Source organism: Hippopotamus amphibius, chromosome 3 (genome assembly GCF_030028045.1).
Source record: "Hippopotamus amphibius kiboko isolate mHipAmp2 chromosome 3, mHipAmp2.hap2, whole genome shotgun sequence".
Taxonomy (NCBI): Eukaryota; Metazoa; Chordata; class Mammalia; order Artiodactyla; family Hippopotamidae; genus Hippopotamus; species Hippopotamus amphibius.
Genome location: NC_080188.1, coordinates 24004404 through 24016554, shown reverse-complemented (window position 1 = coordinate 24016554; position 12151 = coordinate 24004404). Strand labels below are relative to the sequence as shown.

The 12151-nt window shown below is 39.3% G+C and overlaps 1 pseudogene; it reads left to right on the top strand.

Moving 5' to 3' along the window:
* The first annotated feature begins 8310 nt into the window (after positions 1-8310).
* On the top strand, positions 8311-11724 carry LOC130848413 (kinesin-like protein KIF3C; annotated as a pseudogene).
* Positions 11725-12151: the final 427 nt, after the last annotated feature.

Genomic DNA, 12151 nt, shown 5'->3' with positions numbered 1-12151 from the left:
TTGGCATCTGTGAAAGATTTTAATGCATCATTACCTAGGACACAGTGCCTGATATTATTGCACCAGAAACACCAATGACCAGCACACACTGAGGACACATCAGAATGGTAGCTTTTAATAATATCCTTTTTATGCTTTCTACAAATATGATTCCTATCTTTAAACATTATCTTAGGATGCATAATGAAGGATATTATCTTTCTGATACCTTTTATTAACTTAAAAGTTATGTTTAAAGTGTTTATTGATGTTAGTCCATGATTACTTTTTCTAAATATTTATATAATTTGAAGTGTTTCATACAATTTTCTCATTTTAAATGTCTATAACCTTTGTACATTACTGTATCTTTCCATTGTTGTCCATTTAAAAAATTGGACTTGCACTAATATTAGAGATTTGGTTTTAAGCTTAGTACATAACTCATGACTTTTCCCCTCTGTCTTTCTCAGACTGCACAATTAACCTATTATATAATCTTATATATATTATACATACATATATATTGATGACATATATACATATATATTAGTGATATATACATATATATATATATATATATAAAGATATTTGTTATAAGGATTTAACTCACATGGTTATACAGACTGAAAAGTCTAAAGATCTGCAGGAGTGCCCATAGTATAGTTCCAGTTTGAGTTCAAAGGCCTGAGTACCACGAGCACCAAAGCTGTACATTCTTGCCTGAGTTCAAAGACCAATGTCCCAGCTCAAGGACAGGGAGAGAGTGAATTATTCTTTACTCTATCTTTTGGTTCTAGTCGGGCCTTCAATGGATTAGATGAGGCCTACACATATTGAGGATGGCAATTTGCTTTACTCAGTCTAATAAATCAAATGTTAATTTCAGACTCACCAAAAATAATGTTTAACTAAATATCTGGCCATGCCATGGCCCAGTCAGGTTGACATGTAAAATTAACCATCACACTTGGATTCATAAATATTGGAAAATTATTTGACTATGTGGCCAAGAGCATGGAAGGAGTGATATTGGAATACTGGGTTCAAAGACACCTGGGGAAGAAACATGTAATTGAACCAACAGCAGTTGACATAAAGTGTGAGGATTTTTGTCTCGTGTATTAATGTATACCAGAGAACATCCTCTGTAGAAAAGATATGATTCGAAACCCAAGACAATAAACTGAAAATTACTAGAAGAGGAACTCCTTAAAGGTAGCATAAAAGGCAGGATATGTTATATTAATATTAAAAACCAACAACTTTCATTCATATCAACAATGGATAGAAGAGAGCAAAATAGCAATGAGAAGTTAAAATATCTAGGGATAAAACCAAAAAGAAATGTGTAATGTTTTTAAAAATAAAATTTTAATGAACTCATAAAGGACTGTGAATAATTGAGCAAACTGGAAAGTTACTGCACTTTGGGGGGATTTTATGATTTATGCAATTATTGGCACCAATTCTTTAGCTTTCATTTAATTCATGTCCATGCCATGACCTCATCATGAACGTAGGGTTCTTTTTCACTCCTTTAACATTGTGATTGGAAATGTTAGTAACATTAACTAGTGACTTACTTTGACCATATATCTCTTGTCCTCTCTAAGCACACTATGATAGGAATAATTTCTGGCTAGACACAAGTTTAAGAAGAATGATCTTTTTCTTCTTTTAGAGGGGCAACAGGCCTCCTAAAAAAAGTCCCAAAGCAGCATAATATTATCAGACTACTAATAATTAAGTCCAACAAAAAGATGCATTTTTAAAAATTGTGTGTGTGGCTTTTAGCACAGAACTGGGTATGCCAAGACACATAAAACCCTACAAAATTTCAGAAAAAATTTTAAAAGCAAAGCACTTTCAATCTAGACCCCAAAACAAAAAATGCTTGGCCTGGGCCCCAAAATTTCAACTATCAGGAATTAGGGGATGATGGGAGCCACCAACACACAGACACACACAGACACACACACACACATACAATAATGCATTCTTTAGAAGTGGCCATGTAAGATGACAGAAAAGGAAAATTTTTTTCCATGATGTGAAGCCAAGAGCCTTAAAAATGTGGATCTGGGAAGCAATCCTAGGAATTAGAATTGAATGGCTAAGCAAAATATCCACCACCCAAGAGTCTGGGTACGCGGCATCAATTGCCTAGTGTTTCAAAATTAATATAGAGTAGTGACTGCTATGAGTCTCTGATTGTTCCTTTGTAAAATGAGAGTGTGTATTGTGTGTGTATCCTCTCCCTGTTCACCATTTTATATAGGTTATGTGTAGTACAGATAATTTTTTTACTTCATATGTGTATGGACCAAGAGAAATTGCATTCCACCCAATGTGAATCACAATATCTTAGATTTCAAACTTGATGCCATGTTTATATGAGACACATGGTAGTTATGGAATGGTGGTGACTATGTTTGACATGCAGGAATGACATGAATAATTGAAACCAAGGAGGCAGACTGTGGGGTATTGAATGTTTTGATCCAACATTTAATTATTCCTGCATTCACACAATGGCCTCAAAGTGGTCATAATGTACTTTCCTGCCTTTTGACTTCTAGCTTGACTATGACTTGCTTTGGCCAATGTCACATATCTGGAAGTGACAGTATGCTAGTTCCAATCCTAGAAATTAAGTGATCTTACATGTTTATACTTGCTTTACTGTACTTCATGCCACTGCCCATGAATAGGCAGTGTATTGGTCTGTTTGGGCTTCTGTAACAGAATACTATAAGCTAGGTGGCTTATAAATAACAGAAACTTGTATCTCTGTTCTGCAGGGTGGGAAATCCAAGAGCAAGCCACTAACAGATTGAATGACTGATGAAAACTGCCATCCTAGTTCATAGATAGCCATCTACTTGCTAAGCCCCCACATGGTGGAAGGGCTGAGGGAGATTTCTTGGGCCTATTTTGTAAGGGCACTAATCTCATTCATGAGGGATCCACACTCATGACCTAATCACCTACTAATACCACCAGCTAGGGGTTAGAATTTCACCATCTGAATTTCAGAGGGACAGAAACATTCAGACCATAGCACCTGGTTATACTGTTATCTAAGGAGAATGAGGAGAGTTGCCCCAAACAAGCCATAGTTGATTTCATGAATAGTGCCACACAAAGCAAGCCTAGTTTGAAATCATTTAACAAGAATCCTGAGACTACATGATTTTTGTTTTAAACAACCAAAAATAGAGAAGAAATGTCATACAGCATTTTCACGACAGTCTGTCAGACAAATAAAATATCATAAAGATTCGGATCTTCATTATTTATTTTCCAAAATGAATATGATCCTAAAAAAATACAAACTTAAGAAAATGGAATTAGACAATCCATGCTAACATTCATATGGGAAAAAATAGTGGACTAGCCCAAATATATCCAAGAACAAACTAGTAATTAAAAGTGTGCAAGTACCACACAAATAGGCAGACAGGTCCATAAAACACAATAAAAAACAGAAACTAATGAAAATATATATAAAAATTAAGGGTATAATTAAGGCAACATCTCAAATCATTAGAATAGTTTTTTTTTTTAAAGAAAGAAATCACTTGAAACACAGTAGTTCATATGACCTCCCTGAACAGATCACTAGACCTATAAATACAATGTAATTTTTAATAAACTGCAGACGGTTTAGTATTATACCCACTTCTCTTTGTTCTCCCTCCTTTCCTTCCTCACTCCCTTTTGTCCTTCACAACTACTTCCCTGAAGCTGTAACCTTTCTCTTAACAAAGTGTTAGCACATTATATTTTTGTCTCAGGTTCTATTTTCTAGGTAATCTAAGTTAAGATATAAAAAAATTTGCCCCTTTACCATTATATATAGAAAATATTTTGCCTTTTAAAAATAATTTTAGCATGCAGACTTTTAAAATTTTATACTATCAATTTATCATGTAAAAGAAGTTTTCTTTAAGAAATATTATTTGGAATAGATTTTTTTATTGTATCAAATGTCATCGTTAAAAACTATGAATAAATATTGTGGGTTTTATTTCTGGATTAAACTCATACATTTTCTAATACTGAAACCTATTTTCAGTACTTTAATGAGCTCATTTGTTTGTGATGTGTTATTCTTTTAATTCACCAATGGATTGTACTTGCTAATATTTTATTTTAGGAGTTTGGTACTAGTATTTATATTAGAAATTAACTTTTGTATATGTCAGTTTTTCTTATTAATGATACCCTGAATTTACATTAAAATAATTTAAAGCTATCCTTCATTCTCTATTCTGAAGAAGAATTTGAATAGAAATAGAATTATGAGTTTCTTGAGGTTTTAATAGAGCAATTATGCAAATATATGCGTCTGGTACAAATTCTTGGGCAGAGTTTCCTTGATTCCATTCTTGTTCAAATGTTTTACCTGTTTATTGCAATTGGTAAGTTTTGATTTCTTTGCACTCAGTGTTGCTTTTCTTAGCATCTATTTTCTATTTCCCTTCATTTACTTCTTGTCTGAAAGAAACCAAATATGTAATTAGCTTTTTGAAAAGTCCTTGAATAATAAATATATGGCCAACCCTGAGGGGAGAAGATAATAATTGAAAACCCACTCTTGGGACAAGGAATTGAAGAAGCACCCCTCACTCAGCCACTACCCCTCTTGCCTTTTTCAAAAATGCATAGGATGTGAGCATATCCACTTGGTTGAAGAACTAATGCCATCTGCTTGATTTCTGTGTATGGCTCTTTATTGATTACACACTTGGACAGGTAAAATGGATATTTATTTTTTGTCCATCTCTCAAATTCTTATAATTTGAGACTCCATTTTGCACTTAGATAAAAGAGAACTTCAGTATTTCTAATTACACACCATTCGGGCTTATATAATTGAGGTAAAGACATTCTCCACTGAAGTTTGCCACCAAAATCATGGCCAGTAATTGTTACTCTGTCTTGTTCAGCTGGCTTTAACCTTTTACATTGTGCATGTATTTTCTTATGTAACATAAAGGAGGCTGAAAGGCTGAGAGCAGGATTAGGGTATTTAGCAGTCTCCTGGCCAGGTACATAATAATGCCAGCTTATTCTACTAGTATTTCTAATTTTGCAGTACCTTGTTACTAAGCCCCCTTATATAGTAAATCATTCTACTCTCTCCATAACACAAAACTTGCCATTGCGCATGATCATGTTTTCCCTTCTTTGCGTATCCTGTAGCTTTAGACCAGCTGCATACGACCAGTCAATTCCTTAATTCCTTTCAGGTTCTCAACACAAGCATATGGTTTACTTTTTTGCTGTCTGTTTATTTTGCTGTTTGCTTTGTTTTGTTCTGAAATACATAATGGAGATGAGGAAGACAAAACTGCACAGAAGTGTTAATGGCATACTTACAATGAACCACAGGGTAAAATGAAACTCTTCCACATTGCTTAGAAACAGCTAGATTCATATTCTTTAAGAATCCTTCAATTGGGCAAAACAAATTCTATCATTGGAGTTGACAGAGACATTTACTTAGAATAGCAGTGAGGAAAATCAGACAGTTGTTTCTGGGCAATTATTTTATGAAGGGAACAAAGAAATAATGAAGTGTAAGTTGGAAACTACCAATATGGTTTAACATTTTGTAGCTATATCTAAACCCAGTAGTTTTCACAGTGTCTTACAGAGGCACCTAATTAATGTTTTTGTTCATAGTTATATACTATAGAAGAAGGTATAATTGTCATGTGATTTAAAAGCATGTGTATTATCTATTTCAAGTGTGTTTTCATTGACAATGGTAGGTTTTGTTTTTGTTGTATTTTTTAAACAAAACGTTATTACATTAGAAAACATTTTTATGATAAAAGATGTGGCTCATAACCCTACTATTTGATAAGCAATTAAAATTTAAAAGACCATAAAAGTTTTATTGCAAATATATATATATATATATATATGGTTTAAAAAGGATTTAATGTTTGATTTCCACTCACATTGAATAGTTTTTTCCATTCCTTCATTTTTAGCCTATGATTCCTTGAAGTGGAAGTGAGTCTTTTGTAGGCAGGATACAGTTGGGTATTGTTTTTTTTATCCATTCAGCCACCCTATCCTTTTGATTGGAGAACTCAATTCATTTATATTTAGAGTAATTATTAATAGGGAATGACTTACCAACAACATCTTATTAATTATGTTCTAGCTCTTTTCTAATTTTCTTGTTAATTTCTTCCTCTCTTGCTGGATTCCTTTGTGAACTGATGATTTTCTGTAGTGGTATGGTTAGATTCCTTTCTCTTTATCTTTTGCAAATTGACTGTAGGTTTTTCCTTTGTGATTACCATGAGGCTTACACAAAACATCACACAGATATAACTGTCCGTTTTATGCTAACAACTTAACTTTGATCACATACAAAAATTCTACCCTTTTAGTCCCCCTCTTTTATGCTTTTGGCTTTCACAATTTACCTATTTTTATGTTGTATATTTATTAAGAAATTATAGTAGCTATAGTTATTTTTAATAATTTTGTCCTTTAATCTTTATATAGGTTTCCCCCCATCCAAAAGTAGTGTTCCTGTGAAAACTTTTGTAAGTTGAAATGGTGTAAAGTGAAGAAGCAATTACTTTTTTTTTCATTAAAGAGAAGAAACTCTTTGTATTTCTTTTGCTTAGAGAAAATAGGTACTGATGCAGATCTTTCATAAAAGTGAAGTTTCATAAAGCAAACTTTTGAATAGCAGGGGATACCTGCACTAGAGTTAAGTGGTTAACATACTACTATGTTACAGTATTAGAATATGCTGAATTTGACTATGTACTTAACTCTACTAGTGTGTTGTATATTTTTACATGTTTTCATGCTGCTAATTAGCCTCCTTTCATTTCAGCTTGAAGAACTCCTTTCAACACTTTTCATAAGGCAGATCTAGTGGTGATGAAATTCCCCAGCTTTTGTTCAGGAAAGTCTTTATCTCTTCTTCATTTCTAATGGTCAGTTTTACCAGATAAGCATTCTTGGTTGGCAGGGTTTTTTTTGTTGTTGTTGTTGTTGTTTTGTTTTGTCTATCTTTCAGCATTTTGAATATATGATCCTTATTCTCTCCTGGCCTGTGATGTTTCTGCTGAAAAATTGCTGACAGCCGTAAGTGGGTTCCAGTATAAATTACATGCTTCTTTCTTGTTGGTTTTAAGAATCTTTCTTTGGCTTTGCCTTTTGACAGCTGTATTACAAAGTATCCTGGAAAATGTCTCATTGAATTTGTTTGGAGGCCTATGAGCTTCATGAAATTGGATGTCCAAAACTCTCCCCAGATTTGGGAAGTTATTGGCCATTATTTCTTTAAATGAGCTTTCTGCTCCTTTTCTCTCTCTTCCCCTTCTGGGACTGCAATAAGTCACAGATTGTTTCTCTTGATGATATTCCATATATAACTGGCTTTTTTCACTCTTTCTTGTTCTTCTCTATTTTCCTCTGGCTAGTTAATTTCAAAGGTCTTTTCCTCTACTTCACATATGCTATTTTCTCCTTGATCCATTCTACTATTGATGCTTTCTATTGCATTTTTCAGTTCATTCATTGTATTCTTCCATTTTAGAATTCTGTTTGGTTCTTTTTAGTATACCTACCTCTTTGTTAAAGCTCTCTTTTGTTTGTGTATTCTTTTCCTGATTTCATTAAATTTTTGTGTGTGTGTTTTCTTGTAGCTCACTGAACTTCTTTAAAAGATCTTAGGGAACTTTTTATTCTTGCTGCTCTTCTCTGCCCCATCCCTTTCTCTTTTTCTCTCTCATTTTCCAGGGTTGGTGACAGATAAAGTGGAGGCAGTGGTAGCAGCAGCCATGCTGGCTGCAATGAATGATTCCCCCACCTTGGGGGAGGACTCCATGTGAGCCTCTGCCCTTGTGAAGAGTGAGACCCCCAGCTGTCCAGGATCAGCAGCCCCCACTATAGGTCCCTAGGGAGGAGCAGGGAGGCGGAGAAGACAGATCTATTACACATCCCCACTCCATTTTTCTCTTCTTTTATCTCACTGTTTCCATAGCTATGTACGGCAGCATTGTCTCTGCCCCAGCATGAGGTGGGTTCTGGGCATTGCACATGCATAGCTCCTGTGGCTTCCAGGGATTCTGCCTAATTCTTCAAGGACTAGAGAGCTGTGGAGGCTCAGATTGTAGCACCAGCAGGGCCACCTCCCAGAATCCCCATGCCAGGAGGCTGTACACAAATTGAAGAGTGGCATATGGGGGCTGCTCAGCCCCACTGATTCAGACCTAGAGAGGACAGTAGGACCACCCAGGCTGTGGTGTGGCTGGGGGGATAGTGGTTAAAGGTCAGAGCAGCAAGATGGCCAGTAAAACCAAGGCCAGCAAGGCCCTGAAGGTGATGGCCCAGTGTCACCCCATCAGCCAGAAAGAGGAGACTGCTATTCACTATTAAATCCTGACCGTGGATATAAAACTGGACCAGGTGACCCTGTGGAACCCCTGCATTGCTCCAGGATACCTGCCCAGGACTTTCAACTTTAATACCATATATGATGCCAGCTCCAAACAGACAGACATATGATGAACATGTGAGGTCCCTGACAGACTCAATGTTTCAGGGTTTCAGTGGTAATGGTGTTTGCTTATGGCCAGATAGGCACTGTTATGACTTATATCATGTAGGACCTGGGTAGAGCTCAAGCTGTATCAGGTCATCCCCAATACTCTGAGCAACTCTTCACTCATTTCTAGCATGTCACTCACTTCTAGCAGTGCTGGTTCAGGCCTCCTACTTGGAGATCTACCAGGAGGAGATTTGAGACCTACTCTCCAAGGAACTCAGCAAGAGGCTAGAGCCAATGGAGAGCCCTGAGGCATCTACATCAAGGAACTCTCCTCCTTCGTCACCAAGAATGTCAAGGAGATTAAGCATATGGTGACCCTATGGAACAGATTCACGTCATGGGCAACACACACATGACTGAAGTCAGCTCTTGCTCCCACTCCACCTTCTTTATCACCATGGAGTACAATGAGTGTGGCTTTGATGGCTAGGACCACATCTGTTTGGAAAAGCTCAACCTCGTGGATCTGGCCAGTAGCAAGAGACAGAACAAAGCAGACCTCTACACAGCTGAGGGGACAGTCACACAGTCCACGGGTAGTCGTGGCGGTGGAGGTGGAGGTGGTGGTAGAGAAAAGCATAAAGAAGCCTCCAAAATCAACCTCTCTCTGTCTGCCCTGGGCAATGTAATCACTGTCCTGGCGGGCAGCAGGAGCACACACATCCCCCACTAGGACTCCAAGCTGACCTGGTTGCTGCAGGACTCTCCTGGGGGCAATGATAAGGTCATCGTGGTGGCCACACAGGCACCAGCTTCTTACTGGCTATGGCGAGAGCCTCTCCAACCCGCGCTTTGCCAGCTGAGCCAAGAACATCAAGAACAAGCCCTGAGTGCACAAGGACCCCAAGGACACACTGCTAAAAGAATTCCAGGAGACCACCCACCTGAAGTCTCATCTGAAGAAGGAGATTCTGGAAAGTGGCTCTGGAGGAAGAGCAGCTGCGTAAAGAGCAACAGCATAAAAAACAGCAGCATAAAAAGCAGCACATTAGCCCTGGTGGGGTACCACAAAGGGCCAGTAATCAAGGTCTGGGAGGCCAAAGAGGAGGATAACAACAACAGCAGCCAACACCTGCCCCAGACACCTGGAGCTAGTCTTGGATTAAAAACATGGATAATTACCTGCAGGTGCAGAAGTAGTGGCCAGAGGAAGAGAAGGTGACCATCCAGGATGACTGCAGCCTGGTGAGCGAGGAGAAGCAGAAGCTGCTGGAGATGAAGGAGAAGATGCTGGAAGAACTACAGCAGGAACAGCAGGCCACACAGCTGCTTGCAGTCAAGTACAAGGCCATGGAGAGCAAGCTTGTCCACTGGGGCAAGAACATCGTGGATCACACCAAAGAACAGTAGAAGATATTGAAACTGAAGAGTAAGGAGACTGACGAGCAGAGATGCCATAAGCAGGAAATACAGCAGGAGGTGATGATCTGAGATGAGGAGACCACGTAGTTCCAGGGCACCCACACATCCCTGCAGCAGGACGTGGAAGTCAAACCCAAGAAACTCAAGAAGCTCCATGTCAAGCAGCAGGCAGTGAAGGCAGAGATCCAGGATCAGCACGATGACTATATCTGTATGTAGCAGGACCTGGAGAAGGCAGAGACCTGGGAGCTCAAGTTCAAATACCTAATCATTGAGAACTTCATCTCCCCTGAGGAGAAGAACAAGATCTTAAACCAGCTTTTCCTGGACTGTGAGGAGGAGCAGTAGAAGGTCCTGCCACTTGTGCCAGCTGGATTTAATAACAGCCAAAAGAAGCAGCAGCCCATGTCTGCAGTGGACTACAAGAGGTCTATCAGCTAGCACACTCAGTTACCATGGCAATGGGGTCCCACCCCAGCCACAGGGCTGAAAATGCAATGTTTTTGGAGTTGGATATATCCCCTCCAGCTGTGTCTGTGATGGAATTCTCTCATGACCAAGAACAAGACCCCTATGCACAATATTTGGAGGGGCTCATGCAGTTAAACAGCTTTCTGGAAAGACTATCCAGGTCTAAAATTTGAAAGTCCAAATCCTGGTGCCAGAGTCCTCAGTGGCCTCCACTGAGGACCCTCCACCACACATACCTCTCTGGCCTCTGCTACTCTGCACCCCACAGCAATGCCAGACCAAAATGACAATTTCAGTCATGCTGCCCAACCGATATACTCCTGGGGTGGGGCAACCAACCCTAGATCATTTCATCACCTGTTGGTGTGTGTGTGCATGTATGTGTGCATATGGGTGAGGGTGTGAAAATCTGGCAGATCATGCCTCTGCCTGTTCTTAGCCTCCTTTATTTCATTAACATTATTTATTTGTGGAGCCCAGTGTGGGAAGAGATGCCCTCACCTGAGCTTTCTGGGCCTTCCATGGTCACTGCATAGACTCCTTTTCTTCTGACTTCAGACACCCCTAGTGAGACCTCAAGTTTCTCCCCATCATCTGCCCGCAGAAGGGAAGGTGGCTAGTGCCTATGAAGAAAGTAGTTTTTCAAACTGGCTCACTCCATAATCTCCATCTCCTTCAGACTGACAGTGAGCATCTCCTAAGCACTTTCTGGGATAGAAAAAAAAAAAAAAAAAGCTAGGTGTCTACTGAGGACAACAGACATCTTGACAGTGTTGGGCCTGTGTTCCCAACAGAGAGAACCTCACTCTCAACTTTCTTGGCCTCAGACAACCTCTTTCAGCTTCTTAGGCTCCTTTTCAAGGATTTAAATGACCTCACGACACAGCCCATGCTTGGCAAGAACTCACAGCTTCCCAAACTCTGTTTTCTGCACACCTTTCCAACCCTGGATGGAAATTGTGAACTACCCAGTTGCTGCCTCCTTGGGACCTGAAGGAAATGGAATAGTAATGGAGACAACGTGGACAATCATAAAAGGAAGTCCCTCCTCCAGGTCCCTTTGTTTCTATCCTCTCCAAGAAGTGACTTTGGTCAACAAATAATCCAGACAACTCCCATATTTGAGATGTTGCTCCTTCCTGCTTTGATCATTTTCCCTGCAGCTTCCTGGATCCCAGTTCACAGTGGGATGGATCAACATCATTCTCCCCCTGGCTAAATATAGGTACTGAAACCTGTTGCTTTTCCCCCTACAGGAGACTGAGATGACTGAGATCCAGGCACAATCTGACAACTCTGCTATCACCTGTTTCTGAATCACATTTGTTGAGCATCATTTTGTTGAAAACTGACCCTTTTTTCAGCATTGTGCAAATTGGTCCCTAGGTAATTAATTCTCACCTTCTTTTGGGACATCCTAAGATGTCTCCAGGTATCTCACGTAATAAGTAAATCTCTAACAAAAAATGGCAGGGGGAGGGGAGGGTAATTCAGAACACAATTAGAGGGTCAGGAACAGGGCTGTGCTCATGGCTTAGGGACACAAGTTCCAACTTGACGCTGATGAGGGGTGGGTGGTGACCATGAGGGCAACATCCATGTGGAATGATAGCGTAAGGTCCCCATCTGCCTTTTGCAGGAACTCAGAGTAGCGGGTGTCCCTGTGCTGACACTTACCTCAAGTAGGCTGAGGATCAGGTGGGTGGCCTGGACTTGTCACACATTGGACATGAGCTCATACAA